This window comes from Drosophila hydei, unplaced genomic scaffold (assembly GCF_003285905.1).
Source record: "Drosophila hydei strain 15085-1641.00,03,60 unplaced genomic scaffold, DhydRS2 tig00008114-arrow-pilon, whole genome shotgun sequence".
Taxonomy (NCBI): domain Eukaryota; kingdom Metazoa; phylum Arthropoda; class Insecta; order Diptera; family Drosophilidae; genus Drosophila; species Drosophila hydei.
The window spans coordinates 10,939,540-10,966,439 of NW_022045827.1; positions in this window are offsets into that span (position 1 = coordinate 10,939,540).

Consider the following 26,900-nt stretch of genomic DNA (forward strand, 5'->3'; position numbering starts at 1 on the left):
ATATGTAGATTTAGTCTAAGGGCGTCTGCGGGTTAATGTGCTGTCAATGGCTGCTGGGCCGCAAGTTAAAATGGCGTGCAATTGATTTTGCCACGCCCAGTTCAAGGACTCGAAGGCAGGAAGGAAGAAAATAAACGAAAGTCAGCTGCTATGCTACGCGCCACCACGTTGGGCCTGAGCTGCCACAGATTGCACTGCGACTTATATACACAAGTACACGCGTACTCTTGTCTATACTTGCCAAGATAAACAGCTGACAAGTGGGCACAGACAGGAAGGAGGGAGGAGGGAGAGGGAGAGACAAGCATCATATCTCCAGTTCCAGCTCTGTCCTCAGCAGCGAATCTGACTTGGCCTCAAGCATGGACCCATTCAAAGTGATTTAGTGCTTGTGGTCAAGTGGGCCATGATTGACTTGGCTCTGTTAAAAGCTAAATGAAACCAACACACGCACAGACACTCAAACACACACACACACACACAGAGACACACGCCCATGCGACACGCTTTAATGTGCATCGGCTTAAAGTAGAAATAAACCAAATTAGATTTAAGCTAATTGATTAATGCGACCAGAGCACTGCATCATCTGTATGCAAATTAAATCAATATAACTCAAATTGAAATCAAATAAGCAATAAGTTGATTGAGTTTATGTTAACAACTAAGGCAGGCATAAATAGATTAATAAATATCTTAGCTATGTAGTTAGATAGATCAATCAACAAATGTTTTGCATAAAGTAAAGTAAGCAAGAGCAGTGCTCATATCTGTTCTCACTGATTGATTGAGTGATTGACTGATTGATAAGCAGCTCAGACCAAACACTATAAGAGCTGGTAAATATTTATTGTATTATTTATGATGTATTTATTGTCATTTATTTGATTAGATATTTAATTGAATTAATTAGATATTTAAATAATTATAGCTCAAGTGCTGGATAGCTGTGGCCGAAGGCAATGCAAAAGTAGTGCGAATTCAGTTAGCTTTTAGCCTTCAGGCAGCACAGCTGATTGCCTGCAACTTTTGGCTGCTCCTATATCAAATTCCACTTACACAACTATTTGGCAGCTGGAATAAAAAACTGCTTAAGCAAAACTTGTTCAGCGCAAAGCCAGTTAAGACCGTCTAGCTTTAGTATATGCTCGCTTCTTAGTTTGCATTTATTGCGTTTGCTCGGCTTTAGCATTCAATAGCTTCTCATTCGAGAATCCTTAGCAAAGCTTTTGTAGCCTGGCAGCTTATTTCATAATGTGAGGTTAAGAGATTATGGCGTTGATTGTGTGCGTGTCGCAAGTGGTCACAGCTGTAATTTAGTTAGCCCCGCCACGCCCACACCTGATGAGGACACTCGGAGCAGAGCCATTGTAATCGCATGTTTGGCTGCACTAAATGCAATTGCTTCTGTGATTCCATTTGATTTGATTTGTTCGATAAGCTGCGACATGCAAACCAGCGCCAGCTGAAGCCAACTAGAGACTCTTTTAATTATTAAATATTTCACTGCTGGGCGTGGCGGGCAAGTCGACGAACTCACTCATTATGGACTTAAAGGCGTCGTGGCCATTGAGGCAATAAAAAAGGAAAACTTTTTCCCGCTGAGCAAAAACTTTTCCCTCTGCACTGCTGTCAATTAATGATTAGCGGAGCCGAAATGGAAGTGGGGGAGGAGGGCTTAAGTTGTTGTCAATGACTTCTACTCCTTAACTGGCAGCTGTCTATTCCCTGAGGTGCCACAACTTAGCTGAAAGGCGGCAGCTGTAGGCGCAGTGGATGTCATTAAAGGCACGTGGTGAAGCGCAGGATATTCCGCATAGCTTTTGGGATGCCTGTCGCCAAGTGCAATTGCAGCATGTCCTTGACATAATTTACAATTTCAATAACATTCGCTTGGTATTCAAGCGCTTTATACTTGCCAAGAGGAGCTCTATTGAGTCGCAGGACGCAATCGTCAGCTAACAGCTTCGTCATCATCATCGCGGCAGCTGCTGGCGCTGTTGAGGGTGCTCGGCGCATTTGTCATCATTAAAAATGGATGGAGGCAATGGGCAAAGGAGCAGAAATTAGTTTGCCAGTTGCTGTGCGTCCTGTGACCAGGATATTTATGCGTGTGCAGCTACCAGGCCAAAGCCACTTCAAATGTCACGCTGCCTGCCGCCTTTTACTTTTGTCTCATTTGCTGCTGTGTGCCTCTGCTCATTATGGCTTAAAAAATGTTAAGCACGTCGACGCCTGTTGTTGCGTGGCAAGTGGAAGTGGAAGTGGAAGTGGAAGTAGCGCCTTTGCCCCACATCGAGCCGCAGCACTTGAAGCAGGTCGCCTGGGTCCAACCAAGCCAAGTGCCCAGCAGCTACCAAAAGCCACTTGATAGTCAACGCTGACATCTCATTATGGTTGTCAGCGTTGCGTTGCCTGCGACCGACCACGTTGCGTATGTGTAACGTCTGCAGCTTGACTTGCTCTGCCTCTACATCTGCCTCAACCTCGCCCCCGCCCTTTCACTCTGCCTGTCTGCCTGCCTGCGTGCTCATGTGTAAGCAAAATGGCTACAACGTGAATTATTTTTATGTGCCTTAGAGGACCAATTTTCGGGCTGCCTGCTGGGTGTGTGTGGGGCTTGTTAGTGAGCCCTAGCTGTTCGCAATTTAAATTCATATACTTTTTTGTTGCCGAATCTATTTTTATGGTCAGCAGGCCCAAAGTAGCCGACAACAAATTTATTTAATTACATATCACACTTATTTATCTATGCGTCCCTTGTCAAGGCAATTATGCGGCTGTCGGAACTGGCAAAGGCGATCGCTTGTTGATTCACTAACCTGTCACATGCATGCCTTAACGCTTTTAATTATCAGTCACAGACACAGACAAGGACACAGCGCTGCAATTGTCGCTGTGCCGACAAAATGAGCAACAGTCGCCACAAGTTGTTGGCCGAGCTGCGCAAACAATGGCTGAAGCAGCACTGGGCAGATTCACAGATGTAATTTGCAGAGCACTTGAATTGCGGAAACCGCATGTCTCTGGACTCTGGCAAACCGCCCGCTTTCGATTGCCTGCGCATAATGCAGAGCAACGAGCAACCACAATGCCAACAACTGAAACAGCCAGCAATCGAAAGCCAATTGTATGCCTGTCCGTGGACGTTGGGACGTTGGGACGTTGTGCCGGCAGCGCCTGTCTGGAGCTGCGTTATCCGGGCGTTTGGCGTCGTGTGCGTTTCCTTTAGCTCAGTTTTTAATGCCATTGCAGTGGCAGCAGCCGACTGAAGCCCGGACTTCTGCGCCGTCAGCTGCCAAAAGGTGAGCGGATGCTGCGTCCACAATGCGTTTCGTATTTCGATTTACGTTCTTCGACGCGAACACAAATCAATATTGGCCGAAAGCTATTTAAAGGCCATTTGCAGACGCATTCGACACCCCGAACTAAATGCTTAGCGAAGTATGAAAATTGCTTAAATTAAATTCGCTGTCAAGTTGCTGGCTATATTCAGAGGGCGCTTAGCGTGAAGTATTTTCTATTATTGTCGAAGAATAATGACGTATTCTAGGCAAGCTCACATAAGTCCAGAGCTTGAGAGCTGAATGTAATACGCAATGAACTGTGTGAGCATGTGAGCAAACATTTATATTTGCAATTTCAGAGTGAGATTTGCATGAATATCTTGCTACGTGTCTGTGGTGTTGACTTATTAGGAATCTGAAGGCTCTGTACGTATTTCATCAGGACATCGTGGGCTTGGCATGTGACAGAACATGGCAAAGTCAGCTTGAAAGTTGATTTTGTGGAGAGAAGTTAGTTTGAATTGAATGACAGATATAACTTGAATATATTAAAATGCTTAAAGATTATTACAATTCAGTTTTCTTATTCAATTTATCTATTCGTCTGACCGACTCAATTGTATTTAAATATTTAATTGTGCTTCAAATGGTACACGGAAAATTGGGTACTCAAATCATTGCTAATGGCACTTTCTTTTGGCATTTTCTTTTATGTATTTTGCTTAGAATCTATGGGCGCGCATTAGAAAAGTTTGACATGGGAACTGTTGCATAAAATATTTGACAGCAGTTTATACTTAATTCCAAAGTTGATGCGCACATCTAGGAAGCCCCAGCTGAAGCAGTTGCCCCTACATGTATTAATGCACTTACAAATCGTTGCCTGTGGCAGGCATCAAGTGTGTGTTAAGGAGCTGCCAGGCACTCGAAAAGGGATCAGCAGGAGTGAAGCAGAGCAGGCGAGTCGAACATGTGCAAATTAAATTTAAAGCTTAAGGTAAGCCCTAATGCGACCACAGCCACAGACAAGCTGCAACGTTGTGATAGATCTAATTAGCAGCGGGTAACTTTGAAGAGTCCTTTCTTGCTATCCCTTGCCAACTTCACTTCTTTTGATATACTCAGCGCACTCACAGCCTCCCCCTATCTCTCTCCCTCTCTGTGTTATTCTGCCTCCCGCACATTCTGCACCACTTGCTTTGTGTGCCACAGTCAACAAACATTAAATATTTACGATGCAACTCAGAAATGCTGACAAAATATTTTTTACCTTTTACATATGTTGCATGTTTAATGCAATGCATGTGGCTGTCCTTTTGTGAGCGTGCAAAAACTAAGTTAATTATTAGCATCAACATAATTGCAATAAGGTTTGCACTTGAAAAAATGCGCTTGCATTTCAAATGAAAATTGATTCGGTTCACATTGGGGAAGCGGGCTGAGAAGCTGTTTTGATTATTTATGCCAAAGGTCTGTTTCGAGGCCAGAGCGGACCAGAAGCAATCATGACCAAATGAAATGAAATCACTGGAGCGTCCTTGGAAAAGCATCCTGGCTGCCCAGTCGCTCGCTTAAAAGCAAATAAATTTATCCAGACAACAAATACGATAACGGGTTGGCATACGAGACGAGTCAGGTCGAGTCGCATCGCCTGTGAGTTGTGTTTTTTGGGCCAAAAGGGTTGAGCGAGCTCTGTGGTCTTGCCTTTTGCGCACATGTGTATAAGCCCTTTACCAAAGCCAGGCCAATGGCCAAAAAAATTCGAGTCGGCGTATGGTTTACAAAGCACATTTAACATATATCTGTTAATACATTCGGTATGTTGCCAGTAAGCTGATATTCTCGTTGCCCTTCTGAATTCGCATTTTATATTGACGAAATTTAAAGTGAAAGTCTTAAAGGGATCCGCAAAATGGGGACTGTCCTCAAAGTGTGCATATTATTCAAGAAATTATAAATATATAAATATAAATTTATATTAAATTAAATGTACACAACAATAAATTTAAATATATTTAAATATAAATTTATATAAGTAAATTTAAATATAAAAAAAAAATAAAATAAAACAAAAAATGTATATATATACAAAAAAATATATTTATATAAATAAAACATTTGCATGGCATAATTATCAATGTTTTCATTATGAATATTTTCAATCAAAGAGACATATTGAAAGATAGACAGACAGCTAGACAGTTGGACAGGTATATCAAGATGGGATAAGCTCATTGACCTGATCGAAAATATATATACTTAATTATATCTGCCACGGCTTCTACTGCCTGTTAAATGCACTTGCACCAAAAAAACATTTTATCACACTTTAATGAGCTGTTGAACTGTTCGAGTATTAATTTCTACAACTGCTGATGCTATGTAACTTGACAGGGAAACACACATCTTAAACAATTGGCAATCAAAGCTGTGACCATAATAAGTACCCGCATGACAGGACGATTTCTTTATTTGTATGAATTTCTAATGGAATTATAAAGTTTTAAATAGTTTGCAGTTTCCTGCAACTTTGTTGTGAACTAAGTTCAAGTTGTGGATGTAGCAGAGATTACGAAACTCAGCCACACCCTGTAGACACGCAAATCGTTAACTCAATTGCTGTGCATTAATCTGACTGGGTTTGAAGGAGCTTGACCAATCGCTTCGTTGGCTCGCTGTGCAGCTGCTTGATAGCCCACATATCTTGGCCCCCATTGATATGATAAAAGCGCTTGATTGGCAGAAGCAAAGGCAATAGCAAAAGCAAAAGCAAAAGCCATCTTGGAACCTATTTTTGGTATAGCTTTGTAACTATAAATAAAAACGCAAGAGATAAATAAATAAAAGCAAAATAAATAAAATAAGTAATTGAGTGCAGTCAACAATAAAAGTGATTTCTGCTTTTGTGACTGTGTGTGTGTGTGGTTTTGTCTGATTACAGTTAAAATACAATAACTAAGCAGACACACACATCTACAGCCAGGGAATAGAAATAGCCAAAAGGCAAAGCAGTGCCACAACAGAGCCACGCATTGATAACATCCAGAGGAAAAAGTTTGTTGGCCTGTCTCAACAGGATCTGCTGCTGTGCTGTGCTCTGATGCTCGCCATTTCGCTCTTTTGCTTACTCCATCTCTTTCCCGCGCATGATGGTCCATTAAGTGTTCTCGTCTCTTGCTGTGGCCATAAACTTTTAAAGTTCGCAATTCAATTTCAATTTGCGCAACAAACGTGTGCAGTGCATGCTGTGTCCAATAGGGGGTCATAGATTGCACACACACACACACATACAAATATATATATGAATATATATATATGTATATATATGCATATATACGTTTATACAAATAGCGTACAAATCGTAATAATAATAAGAGCAGCAACTGTGGCAGCTGCGGGCCAACTGCCATGCCAAATCAAGTTTCAAAACATGTACTCAAAGTGCAAGTCCTGCTGCCCGGACAGGGGCATTCAATTGGAGGAGGGCATGACATAAGTTATAGAAATTGCTTGGGTTGGGGCAGCGCCATCAGAATCGTGGTTGGTCAACGCATAAATTTGATTTGTGTTGCACATAAAAACAAGAGCGCTAAAAAAAGAAATAGCTGGCAACAAACAGGGCACATTTTACGTGCTTCGTGGAAAAGGACCTGCGATGACCGACAGTTCTTTTTATATCTAAGCAAAGCAGTAATTACAGTCTTATTAAGTTTGCTATACATAAAAGCAGCATCACAAATTGATTTCCATGGCGCGCAGACACTAAATGATAAAGCCAGAAGATTTAAATTACATTATCGTAGTTTGTGTTAATGTTTTTATTTTTTTGTGCTAAAAATAGACATTGTTTATTAAGGACACATCACAAAATATAAATTATTTTGTAGAGATAGTGAAGTGAATTATTGAAGAGAATTTAAAACATTTAAATAATAAACTCATTTACTCTTATTATAAAATTCTTTTTTTATAATGCATATGAAATTTTTACTTTCTTATTCAACTTCTTTTGAGAAGATATTTTTTTAAATGCTTTAATTTTTTAGCTTTCGATTTTTCTGCAGAAAATTTTGCACAGATAATATAGACATATTAGCATATTACATACAACGTACAAAGCTGTAGAGAGCATTACTTAGTTAGCTCTTAATTATGTATAGTAAAGCGAAAAAATAAGCTTTGAAAGGGAAAGAAAATCTAAAAAATATTTTTCATTAATTTTTAAGTAGTTAGCTCTTGTTTGCATTATTCTATATTTGATAAACACAAATAAGAACATAATATTTACTTATTACCTAAATTTCAACAGTCAGAAAAGCGAAAAACTTTAAGTTTCGCTTATGCGCCTCGAGGCATATTTTTTGTTCATTTTTCTTTTTCAATTATCGGTTCACAGCAACTGCAGAACAGGCCTTAATAGAGAATAATGTTGTGCTGTAGGTTGCTTACCTAGTACATCTAAAAACCCGCCCAACTTTACTACGCCTCTTGCGTGTGTGCTGGCTATAACGGAGGAGTATATGGGGAGCTAACAGGGCGCCACACCTTTTTGGAACTCAAACGCTTAGCCGAACTAAATGCAATGAAACAAAAATAGTTTATTCTGTAACCAGTGAGCGTACAGAAGCCTTTGAAAATTTGCAAAAGCAGCACAAAGATTTTCAATTAGCTGAAAATTGTAATGAAAAACCTTATTTAATCAATCGAGCACTGACCTACCTATTAGCATCCTTAATTAAACTACTTGCGACTAAAAAAGAAATTGTTAATTAATTGGGAATATTGCTTAAAGTTTCAGAAATATAATATACATACTCGAAGCAGTTTTACTTGACTGTCTTGTAGCTCGGACAAACACTGCGATGTTAAGAGAGAAAGTTGCCACAAGTTGCACGAGCTGTTTGATAAAAGTTGCCGCAGTGCAAAGCAGGGCTAAAATAGCCGCAGGCAACAAATTATGCAAACTGGAAATGCGATTCACAATCAGGGCATAAAGGCGCAAACTGGGAGTTCAGCAGGCGGAGGTCCAGTGATAATCGGGCTAAGAAAAGCGTTTGGTAAACGCATTTATCAAGCGCTGGAAAACTGTTGCTCGCCTCACTGCGAAAAAGGCGATACGCTCAAAGGCATTCGCAGTGGCTTGTAATTCGCTGCTTTGCCCTCTGCCAGCTTGCCACGCAAAAATTTAATAAACACGGCGGCGGTGGCAAAAAAAAAAAGAAGAAAACTTTGCTGAGTGCTAAACAGGGCTGGGCATTGTGTGTTAGGCGCGCGCCCCACTCACTTGCACTGCCCGATGCAGGTAAGCGCAAAGTTTGCTACTTGATGGACTCTCGCCTGGGTTAGCCTTAGTGCATTCAGTTTTGCCTTCCTAAAAAGAACTTAAAAGAAATTCTTAACTTTAAATTGAAATTCGACATTTTTATTGAGGCGCCCATACAGCTAGCAAGGTGTGGCCACTCTCGCCTCTCGCAGGTGCTTAATGAACGGCAACAGTTTCGCCACGTACCACTCGAGGCGCTCACAAAAGCTATAAAAAGAAAAGTTGCCTATAAAAAATATCATCTGCCGTGTTATTGTTTCTGTCTGTCCTCGCATCGTTTTCCTTTTTCTTTTCCTTTTTATTTTTATTTTTTGAATGGTCATGAGGAGCGACAGGAGCACAGCGTAGGCTTCGCCTTAACTTACATAAAAGTCACCGATGATTGCCATAATAATTTATCAGGGTAGCTCTGCGTGGACGCCCGTTGGCAGCAGTTGAGAAAGTGTTTGGTAAATTGATAAAATATTGCTGATGCTGACAGCAGATGTATATGGAGTATGAAGTACGCAATACGCGCTTGATTGATGATGCAAATGCTACTCCTTCAGCGGCCTTCGCATTTAATTAGGTCGAGTGGGAAAGCTCCATTACGGCAATGAGAGGGCATCTTCACTACTTAAATGTCTAATCAGCTGATGGCAGTCCATTGAATTCAATGTATTGTATGAAGCTCGCCTACGAATTGTAAGCGATATGTATAAAAGACTTGAACAACTATATTAAAAAAGATTTACATTTTTCTAAGCAATTGAAGTGGATTACAGCAAATTTTCGAACATAAAAACTTTATAAGAATATTCTGAAAAAATGTATGTTTTAAGACAAATTTATAGTCATTTGTTAAATAATATTTATATAATATATATATACTTAAAAATGGAATTAAAATCTATTTTAATAAAAAGTCTTTGCAACTTCAGTTTTTTAATTGCTTGAAATTAATATTAATAATAAATAATGAAATTAGTCTCGAGAAGACTTGTTTTTCAGTTCATAAAGTTTCGTATATCATTAAAAAATGTTTAAAAAAATATGTTTACGATTTCTTTTCATATCTGCAAAGTGGACCACTGTACGTGAGTGTTTGAGTTGCCATTGCCAATCGCCAATCGCCAATCGCCTTTTGTTGATTCGATTGTTGAAATGTAAACAATTTTTTGGTTTCCTGTAAATCGCTGGAAAAGCAGAAGTCTCCACACACACACACAGATAGAAGTGCACACACAGCAGATATGTATTCACACGTCAATCGAGTTGCTTTTTAAATTAAATTTTTTTCGTTGTTGGGCTTTTTTCTTCTTTTTGTTGATTGCGTAAAATAAACAACAACAAGTTGTGTGGGTCTACTGTGAAATTCATGTGTAACTGTTGAGCTGTTGCTGTTGCTGTTGCTGTTGCTGTGCGATCTATATCGAGCTGATGCCGACAATAAAATAAATATGATACCAGCCCAATAGATGGGCGCACTAGCAAAGTATACAATGAAGCTGGCGATTGAAACAACTTTCACTTCACAGTCTGTGGCTCGGTCGTTTCGCTTTCATTGGGTCGGTTTTTGGGGGTTGGGTTTCAATTTCCCTTGATTGAAGTTATCTGTGCGGCGCCAAAGCACCTGGACTTGGCGAGACCAATGGAACGCAGTCTGTTCCGGAAACGATGGCAATTAAATTGAATGTAGATACCATTTGGGCTAAGAGCAAGGTAAATGTTTCAATTAAAGTTCTTGAGCTCATTTTCAGTGATTGAATGCTTCAAGGCTCTCCAGCTGAGCTGCTGCCAGGAGTAAACTTCGGCTAGGTGACTTAATGCGATAAGCAGCGTTTGAACCACAATTTATTTAAATTTCAGCTTGTTATGGCAGTGACACATAAACTTTTAATTGAATTGTGAGCCATGGCTGTCAAACTGTAGAGTTGTTGTTGCCCCGAATCCTTTTGCCAGCAACATTGTTGCCAATGGGAAGCACCATTTCGGCAAAGCTAACGACTTCCCGTTATGGGAACATTTCAATTTCCTGTGTCCTGTGTGAAAAATTAATACCAAATTCGAAACAAATTGCCAAAAGTCAAGCTGAGGCGAGTCCTTTCCAAATGACAGCCAGCCAGGAAGTAAAGGATGCTAAAATGTCAGAATGCTGCTCTGGTTGTCTGGCGTGGACTGCCTTGGTTTGGGTTGGGCTGGGTCTGGTCTGGTCTGGTCTGGTTTGGCTTACTGCCTCTGCTGCTGCGTCCCCACTACAGCTGATATATAAAAACATTTTTACCAAAATATGCCCGCAAACCTCAACAACATTTCGACAACGGCAGCACATCAAAAAGTTGCTGTAGGGCTTTGCTGCGTGGCTGGGGAGGTAGTCGAAAAATCCACTTTCTACCCACAACATAATAATGGATGTGTGTGTGTGTGTGTGTGTGCTGGTCGAGGTGGTGCTGTGTCTGGCATTTAGCAGCACAGCAGAAAATCAATGTTACCAACAACAGCAACAACATTGACATCATGTAAGAGCTGCAGCAGCAGCAGCAGCAGCAGCAGCTTGAACAGAACGTCACCTCGAGGTTCGCGTCTCGAGGAATTTGTTTCAGTTCTTTTGTCGTCTTAGTCGCAATTTAAATTTATAAGCCATAAGACTGGCAAGCGCATATTCCGATGTACATTGTACGCATTGCCCACTTTTATAGCAGCCAGTTTTGCCATAAATTAAATGGCCCCGCAATAAAAGCCAAATCAATTTGAGCGTAAAATCGATTTTCACTTTTTTCTTTCTTTCATTTTTTCAGTTTTGTGCCGGCCAGGCCAATCCAAGTCGTGCCTTTCCCATTGTCGCAATCAATAAATTCTCAGGCGGTTAACGGGGCTCAAGCTCAGTTGCAACAGGTTTTGGCCGTGTGGAAATTCGCTACTAAATCTCCATCCACGCCACGCGAAACGGCATTGCAATTGCCACCTATCCTGATTAATGCGAGGCAAGCTCCCAGCTGAGCAGCAACAAATGGCAGGAATGAAGTGTGATTTTCAGTCTAATTGAAGTGCTGCCTGCAGAACATTTGAAAAACACTCAGGCAACGCACTCCGCAATAGTTGCAAATCTAAAGCCGTTGCAGCTGTTCGTAATGCAGGATATGCAAATTTGCCTGAGATTACTTAATGGTGGTTTCTCGTAGTAAAGTTGAGTTGTTTGCTTTTCATTAATATCCACTCGGTTTCTAGTTGTTCTAACTTGGATCTATCTGTAGAGCAGTACATATTTAAACAATTATGGATAAGTTGACATAAGCATGCCAGACTTATCAGCTCCTTTACTAGACTTGCATTTGTGGATAGAAATGAGTTTATCATGTAAAGAGTGAGCATATCAAATTTATAGGTAAGAAATCTCTTCATCACTAGTTGCTTTAGTAGCTATACTTTTTCTTTATCTGCAGAGCTTTCCCTCTAAAGTCGAACTATGCTGTTCAGTTTATCGTCGCCAACTAATTATATATCTCAAATTCAGAAAACTTGATTCAATACACCTTATCAATTACTGCCACAGTCTCAGATGGCCATTCTTTTGCATTGATTTTAATTGCCGTGTAATTAACGAGTTCTTGATTGGGTTGAAGCCGTGTAATGTCGCTCCAGCCAAGTATGTTTGCAGCTCTTGCCTGTCATCATTTTTAATTTGCGCATCTATGACAACGGGCGACAAGTGGAATGAGACTTGTATAGCAGACAGAGCCCGGTTCGGCCACTGGGGCATAGGCCAAGCAGCAACTAGTGCAAATTGTTGACCGTCTTTTCACATCTGGCGTTGACAATGCAATTTCCGGACAACTGTACAGCGCACAGGGCACGAGAAGTCAGTGGAGGTGGAGCCGAGTATTCCATTGTAGTGCTGCAGGCAGGCCGAGTTGTTTCCCTTAGCTGTTATTGGGCGCCAGCCTACTTGTCCGCCTACTCAGCTGCCTTTCGAGTTCTGCAGCTCGAGCAGAGAGTCGCAGTGAGAAATCAGCAATTAAAGATTAAAAGTAACAGAAGTTTGCTCCCGAAACTTGAACAGTTGGCCGGGCCTGCTGAGGCTTATTAATAAGGCTCTAGTGGCGCACATGTTGCTGCTGGCACGGTTACTGTCTGGAGATTGTTTTGCTCTGCTTTGCTTTTGGTGCAATTTTAATTGCATTATGCCTCTGGAAATTGCAGTCCTGCTGCGTCTTGGCACACACAAGTTTTAATTGATGTCACAGCTGATGCACTTTGCGTCCAGCTAGCTAGCACTCTGGCCCGGATGCGAACGCAGCTCCCAGTGTCTCCTTGTAGCTTGGCAATTTATCATTCGTTCGCTTCCTTTGGCTTACTTTGCTTTACTTTTTGCCTGGCACATACTCCCCCTGGGCCCATGTTGCCGTAGGACTACAATGGCTGCCCTTCGACAAACCTTTAAATGACATTTTAAATGACATCATTAAAAAGCGTTAAGTGCTGGCCAACCTGCTGACCAGCTGTCCAGCCCTCAACTAACGATACGCACACATGCATTATTTAAGTATATAAATATATATATTTACATATAAAACGCTATCGCGCCCATTAACATTTCAGCGTTTGCAATTACTGACCGCAATTCATATTATTGCAAATTATTAAGCACACAGGCCAACAGAGCTTAGTCTGAATCAGCGGCTGCTTTTCTGGATCTGATCCATTGAAACATTGAACAGATTTATCCCACTCTCCTTTAGGCAGTTGTCTATTAATAGCCAATATCTCGCTGGCAAAGAAAGGTTTTTTGAGAACACGTTTTGAAGAAGAGAGATTTTGCTCTGAGACACCATAACCATTCGTCCAGTACCATCCCCCGTCTCTTTACTGAAGCACCTCAAATGTAAATGTAACAGAAAAAGTTACTTTATTTCACTTCAATTTTACGGGCTTATCATACGGAAAACCCACGTAAAAGTTTGCTTATTGTTCGCGAAATGCTGTTGGCCTGTGTAATTGAACTCTGATTCCATAAATATTTTGTCAACCTGTGCAGCACAGCTGTGCCACGTCGGGGCGCAGCATTGGATATGAAAGTATCAAATTGAACTGATTTATCGCAGAATTTAAATAAACACATGCCAATACACACAGAAACATGATTCGCGTATATTGCCAACTTTGATGGATTTGCGTGTCCTAAGAGTTTCGAGCTGCTGCGTGGCACATCCACAAACAAAACACAATCCAAGGTTATCTCTTAGGCATATCACTTGCCGTCAAAAGTTGTCGAAGGGGATTTCCTTTCGGGTAGAGAACATGAGGGCTTATTTAACGCTCTGGCACGTGAGTTTTCGGTTGCAGATTCGGTTTTTGTTTTCGGCATCGAGTTGGCTGCTTGAATGCGATAAAGTGAAAATTGCAATTCAATTGGCTTTGCGGCTCTGAAACAATGTGAACGTGAGTGTGAAGCTGTGCAGCCCGCATCAGCGTAGAGTCTCTGAATTAATTAATTTCCAGCTGTAGAGGAGCATTTTCAAACTATTGTTCCTGATTAATATGCAGAAAACATTTAATACTAATTGGGCTTATGCTGGAAATATGGCATAATAGTAATTGAGCTTACGCTTCATTAGCTTTCAAGCAAATATTTGCAGTATTCAATGACCAATTAATTGAGTATTTTATGAAAATTCAGGTAGTCAGGCATGAAGTGAGTTTCTTGACGGTTGAAGCATATCCTTAAAAATTGTTATGAAATAATTGTAAGTAGTTTTCATAAATATATTTAAATTATTTTATATCTCCTGAAGAGTTCATTAAAGTAACACCAATTTTATATTCAATTTGATTAAAGAAAATTAAAATGATCGCAGATGACTTTATTCTGTGTCAAAAGTTGTGTTTCTATTATAATTTCTTGAATAATGCAGTAGTCATAAAATCTCTATGCTAAGAGTCAAAGAGAAGAGTCAAAACTCATAAACAAATTGTTTTTATCTGATGTTATGGAGTTTAAGTAAAGCAAAATGTAAAGATAAAAATGTTTTATTTTATCATTTTGTTAATATTATTAACATTAGCTAACAACTGCACTTGAATGCATTCAGAAAATCATTCAATGGACTTCATTTATACAAAAGTTTCAATTGCTCGCCCACCGTGTATAATTTGCATGTCTGAAGGTTTTAAGCTGCAGAGCGTCGTACCCTCGTCTTTTTCTTGTTCTTTACAAACATTACTCATAATCTCCAGCAAGCCTTTGACATTTTTATCGGCTATTGCTCAAAGCAAACAATCCTTGCAAACTCTAAGAAGGCGCAAAGATATTTAATCCCCAATTAGTCGCAAAAAGTGAAATTGCGTCGACATCAAAAGCGCAAAGCAACGTACAAATTTAGAAAATAGAAAACAAATTTATAAATAGACCAAAAAAGCACTTAACATGTACCTTAGGGAAATCAAAACTTAAGAGTTCAAGATTTGTTACTTCACTGGGAATTAGGTAAAGGAAGTGTAAGAAATGTAAATTTAGATAAAGTGAACTCGGAAAATAAAGGATATGCTGACAATTGAAATAAAAATATATCAATAATTTAATATATCAATAATTAATAAATAAAGATTAAAATAAAAATAAAAATATATTGATATATTAATAAATAAAGATTAAAATAAAAATATATCAATATATTAATAAATAAAGATTAAAATAAAAATAAAAATATATTGATATATTAATAAATAAAGATTAAAATAAAAATATATCAATATATTAATAAATAAAGATTAAAATAAAAATAAAAATATATTGATATATTAATAAATAAAGATTACAAATTAGATACAATTTGAAGCATGGATTCTGCTCAAGACCTACTCCAGCTCCATTCACTCAGTTGGTCCTGCAGCAAACAGAGAGAGCATGGTGCAGTCAGTATCAGCCGGCTGCAAAGTTCTCTCTTGCAATTGTGAACAAAGAACAAATATGAAATAAAAATAAAATAAACAGTGCATACCTGCACAATTCAGACTGAGGACAATGTCAATCGACGACCTTGTTCACAATGCCAGCTCGACCTACAGCCACACACATATATTTACACAAAATAAAAATACATATATTTACAGAGCAACGCATTGACAACGAGACAAAGGAAAATGCGACACTGAGAAGAGCAACGAAAAAGGAGCAAAAAAATAGAGAGACCAATTTGCCAGGCAAAATCCTTTAAATCTTGTGCGCACCTCACAGAGGCGACTGCCATTTTTTTCCAGTGCCATCAGACACTTGTTGACCTTAGTCCAATATTTAGCGTTGGCGAATGGGTTTTCGTTTGACGTTTTTTTCTCTGTATTTTTTCTATAGGGAAATGTACTCACCGATTGTGTAGGTGGCGCCGTCGACAGTAAATGTGGCCGCTTTGCATTTTTTGAAAAAACGTGATGCGAAATCCAGTGCAGAGTTTTTCAAGCTCGAGGAGACACGACGTATGGGCGAGTCCGGGCAGGATGTGGCTGCCATTGGCTGTTCCATGGCCAACGCACAACTAGTCACCGTGTTGTCGGCGCTCAACCGCGCAGTTAGCACAGATGTGGCTAAGGGCGGCGCAACGGCAGCAGCAGAAGTCGCAGCTGCCACAGCAACCGGAGCGCCCGCTGCCGTCGTAGCTGCTGGGGTAACAGGCGTGGCGGCGCCGGGCGCCAAACGGCGTGGTGCATTCGACAGATTTGACATTTTGCACGCGCGCTTGATTCTTGCTCAATGCTCGCCTGCGCACTTGACAATCACTTTTACAATTTGGCACACATTTCGCCAGGCTTCTTAAATATGTTAGGCACTCAAACGCTGCGCATTGAAATTGGCCATTAAAACGTGGTCCAAAAGCTAACCCAGCTCAAAGCCAATTTACTGCAATTAAGCAGCCCCCAAATTGACAGCCCGTTAAAGGTTACCTATTACGAGGGTGGCTCTAACAGTTCGCCCAGTCTTGCTGTAGACCCTAGTAACTTGACTGATATCTTGTTCATTTTAGCACTCAGTGTTCAAATATTTGTATTATTTTAAGCATTCTCTGTGCCAACTCAGAATTAAGTTAGACCTTTTTTAGATATGTAAACTTCTGCCCGTCGGGCCCTGCCGCTGAAATATTCTTAAGCCTTTTTTACACACGACATGCAATAGGAGCATCAAAAGTAATTATGGAGCTTAAAATTATTTTAGCACTTTTAATCCTGCTTCGAAATTTTGAATGCCAACAGCTTCTCTCTTCACTTGCTGCAATTTCAATTTGCTGCATGAAAATTTAAGAATAATTGAAATTACAAAAAGCCTCATAAAATCTGCAACACATGAAGAGCTAAGTTTGTTGGATGATGATGATGATTGCGCTCAATAAAAACATTATTATCTCGAATACATACACACACAGAGAGAGAGAGAGAGAGAGAGAGAGAGAGAGGGCAGGTGATGTGGGTAATTTAAGCCAACTGATGAAATTACGCTAGAGCTGTTGTTGGCCCGGCATATGCCTCACTCTAAAATGCGACGAATTAAAGTAAATTGCTTGGAAATAAGCGCTACACTCACACAAAAGCACAGAGATGTTAGACACCCAGGCAGACAGACAGACAGACAGAGGGACGGACAGCCACAGCTGTATACAACAGAAAATGAGTGGCTTTCGGTGGCTGATTGTTCAAGTATCTATTGTTGCTGTTGCTGTTACTGTTGCTGTGGCTATGGCTGTGGCTGTGGCTGCCTATCGCCAGCGTATTGTGATAATGGCATTCAAATGTATACATTAAAGTCTGCCATAGCCCGGGCAGATTCGCCTGGTAAAATGTGGCTTCGGTCGCCCAGTTTGCTTATCGCTCGCCACAGAGGAAGGCGTCAAAAATTGCCACATAAAAATGTTAAAATGCCGCAAATGCTTTGCAAAAGACAATAAAAATAAATGTGCGTGAGAAGCGACGGAGCCAGCGAGAGGCACAGCACACAGACAGCACCCAACTTGATAAATGCTCTATTCCATTGCAGTTAGTTGGCTTCAGGGCTGGCTAAGCAAATATTGATAAGGCTTTTCATATATATTTTTAAGCAGTTTATAAATTATCCCTGAGGCCATGAGCTTATCCTGCATATGAAACGTATAAGGTATTTATTCAATCTATTTTGTGTGTAGCTAAGCAATCAATTTGGCTTGGTATTAATCCACTAAATATGTATGGACTGAATAAAATTAAAACGTGTTTAACTTTGGAACTTAACAAGTTACATTGAGCTGTTTCACAGATTTTAATGACAATTTATATGGATTCATTTGGCTCTTTCATGTTATATAAAAAATGTATTATATTATTATATTCAATTTATTATAATTTAAAAATAATATAAAATATTTTTATTTTGTGGACATATCAAATAAACATTTTTGGCTTCTCTTATTTCATTTTAGTTTATTAAATTTATTTTTTTTTTTATTTCATGTCATTTTTTTCTATTAATTTATTTTTTTTCAATATTTTTAATGAACCTCATTGATTTGCACTTATCGACGTTTGTTAATTTGCATCAGCTGAAATTGAATTTTATATCTGAGTATTTCTACGTAATCAATCACAAAAAGCCGTGAACAATAAACGCTCTCGACTCTATCATGTTTTTTATGGCCAGAAATTTCGTAAATTTAAATTGAAGTGCCTCACAAGTAGGTAAATTATTTTTCATAAAAATACCGTTTGCTGCCATTGCAAATTGAAGCAAATTCAAACTTTGCGCTGTGTTTTGACAGCTTCTTTTTTTGGAAATTATCTTCAATTATGCTGCGCTTATTGTGTATACATATAATTTGTGTATATTAAAAACGGCTCGTCGGAAGCGTTGCCTACTCTGGGGCGCTGCCAAGTGCGCAAAGGAAACTGTCGAGAGCGAAGTTGCTTGAGGACGCGCATCTACTCAGTCAAGGCTTGTTATTTTTTAAGCAGATGTCTTTCGCCTAAATATATTTACAAGAATGTTAAGACAGCATCACGTTTCATATATTTTCTCTATATGTCCGTCCCTGCCCCAGCTGTCTATGTGTCTGTAACTGTCTGTAGATGTCGTGCAACTTGTCGTCGCGCTTCATATGAACATATCATGGCGTGGGAGTATTAACACCTTGTTGCCACACAGCTCGGCTTGTGTATGTGTGCGTGTGTCGATACGGTAAAGAAGCACGCGAAAAAATGTGATGTGAAGCCATTATGGATTTTTTTCTTATTCTCCTTTTTTGTAGTTGTTGCTCCGTTGCTCACTTTCATTGTGCTTATTGTATTATAAGTTGTAGTTGGACGCGTTTTAGCTCCAATGTTCTGCTCTCTGAGTTTCGTAGTGCTCTGTGGAGCTTTGGCTCGCCTGCCCTTGGCCCTGGCTTTGGCTGTAGCTCGACATCCCAAACTCATTGCGCAATACTAATTAATACCTTTGGGCGCTTATGGTGAGTGTGTGTGTGCGTGAGGGTGTGTGTGCGTGAGGGTGTGTGTGCGTGAGTGTGTGTGTTTGCAGCTAACTCGTAAAGCTCAGTGGCTTGGATAAGCAATCCGGCTTTAATTTGGGAAATTTATTCTAAAATATTTAGGTCGCAAATACCCAGCGCGCAAGGTCACGTCATGCCAGTAATCGGAGTAGATAAAAGGCGGCGCTTTATATTAAGTAAAATACAAAAAATAAATCAAAATGAAGCAAATTGGACTACGTCAATGGGGGATGCCTGACTAGCAGTTGGCAGAGATGGAGTCAGCAATAATTTTACTAATAATTATGAGAGTTTTGTGTCTTCTTGCTCGAAGCCCGCTGTTGCAAGGAGAAAGACAGATAAGATTTTTTAACTTGACTGTTAATGCTGCTCTAGCAGCCTCAGTTTTTTAAGCCAGTGAACAAAGTACCTTCATCTAAAATGCGTACAGGGTATATATAGAAAAAAGAACGGAGTATGCTCCAAATTGAAGGCTGCCCAATGATGCCAACTGCTGCTGCTGCTGCCTTTGATTTACGCTGAGAATAATCAACTCAGTTGGAAACTTTGGTCCGAGCCCTGAAATTGTTTCAGATACCCAGCGAGAAGTATGTCAAAATAAAATTGCCGAAGAAGAACTGAAGCAACAGGATTAGCCACAGCAACAACAGCAGAGTCAGATTTGAGCCAATGGACAAGGGTTAAGCAAAGGCAAATTGCAAATTGTCGTTTAGGCCAAGCCACTTGTCTGTCTGTGTCTGCATTTAAATGTATCAAAACACACACACACACACATATATATACATATCTGTGTAAAGAAAAATTTGAGCGGCTAAGAAATATAAACTTTGGGTATATTTTGTGGCTTAAGCGTTGCCAGCAAACAACAACAAAAACAACAATAACAATTGCCTGCTCATTTCTTGAAGATCTCTTATGACATTTCACTGAATAACAAAGTTTTGGTGGAAGTTCAATTATTTGTTGGGAAAATGAAAATAAATAGTATATATATTTAAGTTTGTATTAAAAAAATACAAATATTTGTAGATATATGTCTCTGAAATATGTTCCATTAAATAACTTTGTATGCCCATATTTTTAAAAATATTTCTTAGCATTCTTAATTGCTTATGAAATGTATTTTAGATTAAAAAAAAAAATTAAATAAAATATTTATATCCAATATAATTAAGAAATAAACATTAGTGTTTCTTCTGCTAAAAGTGAAGTAAATAAAATGGAAATTCAATAAGAATATTAATACAAACAGTATAAAAAGTCATCCATAAAGGTTGACTGCCTCATATGACAAACTCAAATTGATTATAAAAAAACATCAGTTTAATTAAATGCACAGTTGACTAAAAATATAAAATGAAAAAATGAAAATAAATTAAATATAAAAATTTATTTATAAACCTAACAAAACATAAATTTATTTTTAGCCTCTCTGAACAAAGTAAAAATGCTTTGAAGTCAATATGTATTTAAAGTTTTCTACAAAAAAATAATTTTAAGTAATTTTAATTGCACATGTAGTAAATATATATACATATTATATATATATATTATACTAGACTTTATCAGATAAAACTTCAGTTATTCCTGACTGAAAATCAATATCTGGCGATTGCAGACAAAAAATGGAAGCCATCGAAACAGGTTAAATAGGCACAAAATGTTATCAGCCCTTGGAACCTAATCTAACTGATGAATAACTGGCTCGAACGCCAGGTTTTTTTGCTAATCAGAAAATGTTTGTTTTCGAATTATCTTATTCAAATAATCAGTTTTGCAGACTGGTGTAATATTTTGAAGTTTTATTTAGCCTAGCGCGGCGACCGCCTGGCTAAAAAGGGTTGCCCAGTTAGATTGACTGAGCTAAAAAGGGTCAGACCAGGCTGCGTGGCTGGCCGGGCTGCTTGATTTGAGCGTGCCACGCCCGGGGCGTATAAAAAATGACGACAGCAAGCGCTGAGGCCGACGCCGTGGGCGCCATGGGGCATGGCTAACGTGCCACCGCGCCACCACGCTCCATATCATCATTGGGCCAAAGTGTTAATCCGCTTTTGTTTTTCTTTGGTAGCTGGTTACAAAAGTTGCCTTTGGGTCTGTGGGTCAGGTGACTGTTGGGCATTTCCGGGGTGTGTCTGGCAACACGCCGCTTTGTGTAATGTGTGTCTATGTGAGTATCTCTCTTTCGGGGTGTGTGTGTGTGGGTTTAGGTGTTGGCAGACCCATTTGACTGCTCTTCTCTGATTTATAGCAGTCTTTGTATTATTGTTGCTGGTTTTTGGATATTTGTTCGGGTTACGTAATTGCAATTTAAATATGTTTAATGTAATTTAGTTGTCTGTCTGTCCAACAGTGGCCCTTTGTTTTGTGGCACGTGCCATGACTACGGTTTTGGCCAGGCTACTGCTCGTAATTGTCGACACCGGGCTGTCAGCCAAAAAACAAATCGTTGAGCAAATATTTGTAATTAGCATTTATTCCGGTCGCTTCACCTCGAATAGGCAACAGGTTCGCGTTCATCAGGCGTTAAACGGGCTGTCCTTTGATTGGCTTAGTATTAGCAACAAGTTGGCTTAGGCAATGGGATCGGTGGAGTGCTTTGGGTTCACTTTGTCTGAACTACACTCGAACACTTTCTGTGATTAAATCTTTTGATAGTTTCAATAATTTCACACCAAGACACTCGTACAGTCTTCACTCACACACATACACTCACACACAGAGGCAGCACGAAAACTTCGCGAAGCATAACGAAACGATTCGTGAATTATAATAACAATCGTGCTGGCTTCCTGTTGCCTGCGCTGGCTACCTTCCGGCAAACGTGTTGCCAATCAACTGGCAGCAACAGCAGCTAACAGCAAATCACTTCCTTAGCTCCGAGTCCTGCAAGAGAGTGGAAGCTCCGCAAGAGCCACATTGCATCAATCAAAGCTGACAAAAGCTCGCACCAAAAGAGAGACAAAAGAGAGAGAGAGAGCGCGCGTATGGACTGTGCGTGTGAGAGAACACACATTGCTCATGGCAGTTGGCATTGAAAATAATTGAAATGGTTTCAACTCCCAATCCAAGTCGTTATATATTTGCATTTCAAATAATGCTGCAAATATTCGACTATTTGAAAACATAGATATATTAAATGAAGAAACACTGTCTAGTTGCTAATATAATTGCATGAACTCTGAACCAATCAGAATGAATTCTTCATTTATGATGGCTTCTCCGACTTGACCATAAGCACTTATCAGTTGCATCCGCTTGAAAATAATAACTATTGATTTACAGTTGTCTTTGGCTGTTACCTTCAGCAACAGCTGATTGGCTAGCGCTCTCTTTGAATGCGAAGCTTTTCACCACACGCAAGCACGACACAGATGCCGCCAACAAACGACTGATGGCGCCACTGTGCAGCAAATCTTAATATTTAGATCGCTTATGGTCTGGCCCATTCAGCATGCTAGGTACTATGGTACTAATGTATTAGTTTGATTAATTTTTTTTATAATTATTTAGTAGTAAATAAAATGCTCAAATTTATTAAATTGAATATTTCAATATGTGTATTCTGTTCATGATGTAAAGTCAGTCTAGTGAGTTATTTATCTTATGATCTAACTCCTGATAAGGAATCCATGATCTTCAGGTCTAGGCGTAACTATTTCATTTAAAAGCCTTATATGCCCCATTTTTTTCATATTCAATAATAGTGATTTTTGTAGTAAATAGCAATATTATTAAACTTTTCAGTGGAAAACTTAGATCTAAAATTAAAATGAATTTCAATTTCAGAGCAAAGTCTTTAATGGTTAGCTAGTTTCCTTCAATTCAAAGCGAAAAGGAGGTTCATGACACTTTCACCTACGATATATCGACAGCAAAAATGGAATACTAAAGCCACTTTAAGTTCATTCATGATCATTTTCTAAGCACTCTGAGCTTCATTACCGAAATGCGGCACAATAAATATTTATTTAATTTAAGTTTATGGACATACTTACGAAATACTTAAAGCTTTATTTATATATATACATATATTTAGTTGGTAAGCGCTGGGGTCGAAGCAGCAGGAGGATTATTGGTTGGTAAAATATTTGGCACGCCAAATCTCAGCGCCTCGTCTCGCTTCGGCAAAAGATATATATTGACAAATGCTCTAAGCAATGGCAGACGAGCCCTGCGTAATTTATAACGCCACTGAGCAGACGTGCCTGACAGAAAAGGAGCAGACGACGGTGGTGCCAGTGCCCCAACTCTGTCCACCCTACCCATATGCCCTCCACGCAGATTCTGCAGGTGTTTAGTTATTTATGCCTTGTCACACATACCACTTCACACATTTTATTACATGTTCTGGTTCCTTGCGGATGACTGTATGTGTGTGTAAAACAAAGCACTGTGTGAAGCGGAGCCAACAGCGCTCGTAAAGGCTTCGACCCCAATCCAAATGGTAAACCTACTTTATCATTTCTCACGTCTCACGGCGAAGTGAATAGAAATTCCAGGACAAACAAATGCGCAAATAAAAAACAATTTAAATATTTCTTTTATTGCTGTCCATGGCACTGGTTTAACTTTAAGTGCAAGCTAATCTTTACCTGAGAGCTGTCAAAGCCACATTTCTTTTAAACTAAGCCCTACTTCATTTAAACAAACTTCAACATTAAATAGACAGTAAAAACAGAATTACATACTTTATGTGCTTTAAATAAACCTGTTAAGATTTAGAGGCAATCTAAGTATATTAAGCAAAATGCAACGCAACTAAAATATATTTTTGTTAAAAGCAAAATAAAGGAAATATTTCCAAAAATATTTAAAAACATGATTTACTTTGGATTGCCCTACTTGGGTTAACATTGAGACGGAGCTGTGACATTTTTCTCAAAATTACACTCCCGTCCCCACTCAATATGCAGTTGCTAAGCATTTAAATATATAATAAAAATATTATTAAATATTAGCTATGCTTTCACAAGCAGCTCACTTACTCTCGCTCACTCTCTCGCTCCCCCTCGCTCTCAGCTCAACTGCGGCATTTGACATTCAGTCGTAAGGCTTAGTGAGATTGAGCGAGAGATCCGATGCTCTCATCAGCCTTTTTCTTTGCTTCTGTCACTGTCACTGCTCTCTCTTATGCATGTACGTATGCACTCACCAAAGAGTGTGACAAAAGCACTAAAGTGCCTGCCACGCTCTTAATTTATGCTGGCTTCTGTTTGGAGAGTGTATCAATGTAATTGAAAATATAACTATTTCAGCTGATCAGACACGCACACTAGTATAACAAATATATTTATGTTCCTCGTCTGTGCAAAAGTTTTGCTGCTGGCTAAAATTAGTCTGCAATTGAAATCCAAAATCATTCACACAATTCTGAGTAAATTTTCCCATACAACTATTTGATTAAGACAACAGTTTAATGTCTTAAGAACTACTTGCAAAAGTTTCAAGTATACTGCGAATTGCTACAATTGTGGCTTTGCCATGATCGTTGCTGCTTGCTCTTGCGATGTGAGTAGCAAACAGCAACGATTGCTTACAGTATCGAGCTGACAAATGGCTAACAGGGAGAATAAATTTAAGTCTGCAGGCAACGTCGAGTTGCTAATAAGCAAGAAGTGGAAGCTGAGGGAAGAAGGGAGAGCATACTCAATGGCTAAATGGCTGCAGGGCCGAATGGCTGGTATGTTGTGCAGCCGTAAGTCTACTTATTTATGTAACTCACACTATATATCTTATTCTCTATATATTGTTAAATATGTTAACACACACACACACATAGACACACGCAGCCATCCACTTATGCACACATGTATTAGAAATAAGTTGAACTCTGTGTGCTGTGTTTTCTACAGACTATCATGACATTTGAATAATGTGAGCACATTTGGCATTTTATTATATCATCAGGCATTTTGCTGATGTGCTTGCCAGCCACACCCCTCACATCCTGGCTGGGAACGACAGCAACAATGCGAGCATCTTGAGCTCTCGTGATGAAATTAAACTGTGACTCGCATTCTGCGTTGCTGCCTTTTATTTTGCCTTCACTATTATATTCTCATTCATTCGTCTCATTTTGCATTTACTTGGCATGGCCACGCCCAGGCGCACGCCCACCATCGCGTCTTTGAAACAGTTTTTGTTTCTTTTTTTGTTGAGTGGCACTAAAGAGCTGAGTAAAAGTTGCCTCTAATTACCGCATGGAAAAAACTTTTTCATTGTTGCGCGCATAACAAATAAAAAACTTGCAACATAAACTTTAAATCAAAATGTTGAGTATACGCAGCGTGTGGCACTCGCAGTGACATTGTATTGCAAGAAGAATAGTTAAAGGGTTCTTTCACTCTTATCAGGCAAGCCTATCGCAGATGTACGCAATGAAAATATTCCACATTCACATGCACATGCACAATGTAGTTATGTTAAATGCAGGACTCGCGTGTGCTTCGCCTTGGCCTTTGCAAGTGCTCGCCGCATGTTCTTAACAATGCATTGAAACTTTGATTGCAACCATTAAAAAGCAAGCGCAAACTTGACGTTTCCCCAGAAGAAGAAAGAAACCAACTACGACAACTGAAATGGGGAGCATAATGAGCATAGCTCGCCGTTCAGCTGCAATGCGCAAGGTCAGTCAAGGACGACTTACAAAAATTGCTTCGTATTTTTTGTTTATTTTTGTTGCTGCTTGTGTTTATACTCTGAACCCATTGAAAAAGCAGTTTTGTGGTACACTGTTCTTGTGCACACGTAACAGGCAGAGGAAGCCGTGGCAGAGATCAGAAAATGTATAGCAGAACTAGATTTGGCCGTCTGTCCGTTCGTATCCCATAAACTGCAAAAGCTAGAGACTAGAGAGAATCTAAAAATATATCTATAGACAAAGCTAATCATTAACTAACTTAAATTGTTACAGCACTCATTGATGCAGGGCATCTCATGGTAGGGCAAACCCGACTAAGGCACTCTTTCTTGTTTTTTTTTTATAATTTCGCACAATAGGAACACAGAGCTTAACCCATGTTGTATTCCCAGCAGCGACAGCTACATAAATTAGAGCTCGCAAAATATTCAACAAAAAAAAATCCTAGTTGACCTGTCGCAGAGTGAAAAATCAAGATTCTTTTCACGGTGGCATGAAAATAATTAACATATTTCTCAAAAGAAAGCAGCTTGAACAGGTTTGCCTAGACTTGATTCGCTGAAAATGTGTTTTTGATTGAATGAATTATATATATATGAGTCCAAATCTTGTAGTACTTTCAGAGTCACGTATAAATTGCAACAGGCCCTTAAAAGTAGGCAACCGAATCAATAAAACTAAAACTCATTGCCAGGCACAAAATGTTTTTGGAGGCTGCGGCTGGTGCTTGGAATTGGACTCTGCTAGTTGGCAATAGCCTCGATTTTAAGAACGTCCACTCAGCATTGAGTGCCTCTGTTCAGCCTCGGCTGACTTCAAATTGGCAAGCCAAATATTGATTTTACTTACTGTTTAAGGCGACAAGTCGACTCAAATGAACGTTTCCATATAAAAATCTATGTTAACTGGCGCTTTTTGACGGCTTCCATTGTTGCACAAACTTAATATAACATTTATGAGTCATTTATTGACCGCTCATTATGCGAGCGCACTGTTTATGACCCAGCAAATGAGCCGCACAGCTGGCAACTTCCTCGACGAACTGCCCTTCGACAGGGCGGGTCCAAAGAGCAGAAAGGACACAAAGACCAAATTAGCGGAAATTATGCAACGATAATGTTGTGTAACGGTTGGTTATGCCGAGCTTCATTTGCTATGGTCGATTGACTTTG